Source organism: Lissotriton vulgaris, chromosome 3_1 (genome assembly GCF_964263255.1).
Source record: "Lissotriton vulgaris chromosome 3_1, aLisVul1.2, whole genome shotgun sequence".
NCBI lineage: Eukaryota > Metazoa > Chordata > Amphibia > Caudata > Salamandridae > Lissotriton > Lissotriton vulgaris.
This window is the reverse complement of record NC_141689.1, coordinates 1,431,725,448-1,431,729,624: the sequence shown is the minus strand read 5'-3', so window position 1 is coordinate 1,431,729,624 and position 4,177 is coordinate 1,431,725,448. Positions and strand designations below refer to the sequence as shown.

Below are 4,177 nucleotides of genomic sequence, written 5' to 3'. Positions count from 1 at the left end.
CTGGACCAATGGGAGGGAGGCACTAGACGAGTTTGTCTATTGGATAAACGAAGCAGACCCTAATCTCCACTTCACGTCGCATATCAGTGATGAGAAGGTTGAATTTTTAGACATTGAAATTATAAATGATGATGGTTTTTTAAAAATGGATCTACATACGAAACCCACAGCAAGAAACACCTTGCTGCACTACAGTAGTTTCCACCCTAGATCACAAAAAGATTCAATTCCATTCTCTCAGTTTCTACGGGTTAGGCGCAACTGCACCAGCCTGGCAGACTTTGATAAACAGGCGATTGCGATGAGAAGTAAATTCATCGAGAGAGGCTACCCACACCGGCTAGTGAGACACGCTTATAAGCGTGCCCGCTATTATGATCGCAATTATTTGCTCCAACAAAAGCCAGCTAAAACCACCAACCAGGTGGTCTGTGTAACTAAACATTCCACCCTTGACACAAAAATTAAACAAGTCATAAATTCAAACTGGCACATTTTAAATAGCAATTGTACTCCAGAACTGAAACTAGCTAAACCACTATTTGCCTACAAAAGGAATAAAAACATCAAAGAACATATTGTTCGTTCACGTTTCCAACCTACATCGGACAAAAATCTTTTAACACAGAGGTCGATTGTATCAGGCAATCCGATAAAAGGAACTTTCCCCTGCTCCTCATGTTCCTCTTGTGCTAGTATCATAAGAGGAAAAGAATTCACACACAATGGCCACACAACAGTGGCAAAAGAAATGTGGAACTGTAAATCTTCAAATCTGATCTACTTTATACAGTGCCCGTGTCTCCTCGGGTATATAGGAGAAACATCTCGAACTATACAAACACGGTTAAATGAACATCGTTCAGCGATAAGAACCCACAAACTCGCTGCCCCAATGGTGAAGCATTTCCTAGAAAAGGGACATCAGGCAGAGGACCTTAAATGGAGAGTCCTAGAAAAAATTCATACTGCAGACTCCAATGGGGGTTGTGCCATCAGAAAAAAGAGAGAGGTGTTCTGGATATTTGTCTTCAACACCTTTCGAGAAGGAATGAATAGCGAATTGCCATGGGAGCACGCTATTTGCTAGAGCATCTTTTGACTCTCCCTACCGCAGCAAAAACAGCTTCTCACTCTTTATGATTAAATTTAAATTACCTAATAATAGGCATTCAGCAATAAGAAAAGTCAATCCCAGTGTTCTCCCAAGATGTAGTTCACCCTGCTCCCTTTTTATCTAAAGTTTAAGCTCCTGATTAGGGGAATCTTTCCCTGCACCTCACTTTGTCGTACAGGTGTAATTAAGCAACAACTAGATCGAAGGAATATTAATGCTCGACTTTTCTAAAATAACAAAAGGCATGGAGCCTCGTTAAATTCACACGCATTATTTTTTGTTTAATGGAAGTACAGTTTTTACGAATTTCAGGAAAAATAACTTTCCTATAGAAATCTTTTTTACTCTAAAAATATTGAAAAAACCAGCACCAAATCTATAATGAGTCATTTTTGTGCACCTAATCTTGAAGCGCTATATATTTAGAATCTTTTTGCTTGGATTTGACATCAGCTAAATCTGACTCTAGTCCCAAGTTAAAATATAGCTCCACTCCCCAATTGCTTTCCACTCGGTTAAGCTGGTTAATCCTTGTGCTATACATCAGCACCGATGTATATCCAGTGATATTTTACGTGGGAGCCATTGCTGATTCTTTCTCTAGAGAATCTGGTCCTTTTTTTACTTCTTCCTATTTTTTGGTCCTTCTTTCATGTTCACACCAGTGACATTTTACGTGGGAGCCATGGTTGATTCCTGCTCTAGAGAATCTGGTCCTCTTTTCATTTCTTCTTAATTTTTGGTCCTTTTTTTATGTCAACACCAGGTCAGGTGTACTCAATCATCCAATCAAATAGGGTATATATACAGGAAGTAAAGGCACTTTAAAATGCCGTCTTTCGTGGAAGGAGCATAGAACCCCCGTGTCCCGCCGCCGGAATCTCTGAGCCCTGTTGATATCTATTGGGTAAGTGTTCGCTAAAATCCCTATGCGGTAATTTTACTCTGATCACTTGTTTAGTTAACTGATAATCTCCAAAGTAAACAGTGGGTAACAGAATTCTCTCTCTCCTTTCCCCCCCCTGTTTGTTCATTTTACAGACAGGGAGTTATTTTAAACCACTTTGAAATCCATCGCTCCTTGAGCACAAGTAAAAAGGTAACTATCAGTCCTTCTTCTTTAAGAGACAGTAAGTCTATGAAGTCGCCATGCATTGACTGTTCTCCAAAAATTGATGCCAGAATTCTTTCCATCCATTCTATAGGCAATCTCGCCATTTGTTATCTCCACATCAGGAGGACTATATCTTTTGGGATCCACAAAAATATTCATTATCGTGGCCATAAATTTTAACTCCGGCAGGCGGGTCTAACTGAAATCCCACTCCTCACTTAAGGTACCTTCATCCTCGAAAATGAAAATGTTTTCAAAAAACTACTAATGTATCCTCACTAACTGTCTAGTTAATATAAAATATCAAAAATAGAAAAGATTCAATAAACTAAAAGAACTCATAATTTCTTCTAGGAAATATAGAAATTCAAAAATCAACAATCAAGACAAACAAATTACATCGTGTGACTATGGAATATCTATCTGCAAACCTTAACTAAAATAGGTAAAACACTAGCTTGGTCCTTTCATTAAATATGGGCTGGTTAGAAAATCATAGACTACACTAAAACAACAATCAATGTTCATGAAATGTCTATGTTTTTTAGGGTCTAGAATATCTTCGTCACCTAACCAAAGAAAAGAAAGTCATTATACAGATAATCCAGATTGAGAACATCAAATAGCATTAATATACTCCGTGTTTTTTAAGTAAGTGACCTTATCTATGATATGAATGTATTGTATACCATTGTTTAAGTCCCGCGTTGATAGCACGCTGCGAATTGCCACCATTTAGAATATTTCGTATTTTCCATCACTAATATCAATCATTTGATTCCTCGCATTTGCCATCCTATGTAAGAACCCTGCTTCCTCACCACCAAAACTTGGGAATAATCTATTTAGTATAAAGGTATCCACTCCTTCTCCCTTTTTTGGCCATGATCTCATATAAGAATATATGAGTTAAAAGGATTCACTCCATTTTTCTATTTTTCTTGATGATCATTAAGGCAAGGAAAAGAAATCCGTCAAAGTATTATTGTAATATTAATAAGCTTGGTTACAATAGAATGGAAAGTCTGAGACTATTAGCCTAACATTGGTTTGTTTTAATTTTCTCTGTGTAACATAATATAAATTGATGCATTATTGTACATAATATTTTTTGTTTTATGGAATTTTCCCATTTCAGATACTATCGTGGCTGCTCCAGAAGAAGGCGCTGGTTCGCCGAAACGCGCGTAGAGATTATTTTAGCCACACCTTTCTCTCTTAAAAACTGTGTTCATTTTATATAACCTTCATTTGTTGGATTATTTGTCCTTCTCTCTTAAAGTGTTGCTGTGTATTGTTGATTTATTATGTCGCATACAATTTGTGAATATGTATTATTATTTTAATGTGTTTTTTAAAAGAATTTATGAATAAAATTGAACTACCCCTTTTTTACAAACAACCTATGTTTTAGCTCAGTTCATTTCGACCACTTATTACGTTCTGTTGCCTAGATTGATACATATCAAATTATTTGCTTTTCCCTGGTCTAGGAACTTCATTTCCATGTACTCAGGGGGTCCTTGATAAATATTTACACAATTCTGGAGGAAGGCCTGCCACTTCATCGACCCCTGTATGTCGTCGTGGTCCGAAAGTCTTTGCTGCGAGGTTCCCCGCTTTCCGACGGCTACGGAGGACTGCTGCCCTGACTGTCGCCCTGTCTTGGAGCCATAGATGATTTGTAGAGCGAGACGATAGACGGGTCTTCTGGTGATGCCATCGACATTTCAGTTAAGTATGAGTGGAGCGTCTCCCAGTCCTTAGTTTGTTTGGTATCCCTTCGTGGATCGCTTTGATATGGTACCTGCAGGCCCCAAAGCCAAGGGACTTGTGTATTCGCAAGACTATTGTTTTGAGATTTCCCTTGAAGTTTGAAGCTAGACTAGTGAGCGAAGATGCCTGGTCTTAGCAGACTTGCAAAGATATTTGGGTGTGGTTGTTCT

General features: G+C 38.2%; 1 long non-coding RNA gene across 1 annotated transcript; it reads left to right on the top strand.

The window, feature by feature from the left end:
* Window positions 1-1,842: 1,842 nt before the first annotated feature.
* Window positions 1,843-3,087, top strand: LOC147728005 (uncharacterized). The gene is made up of 3 exons (XR_015309530.1): window positions 1,843-2,216; window positions 2,323-2,454; window positions 2,586-3,087. It is a non-coding gene; the product is annotated as an uncharacterized LOC147728005 (long non-coding RNA).
* Window positions 3,088-4,177: the final 1,090 nt, after the last annotated feature.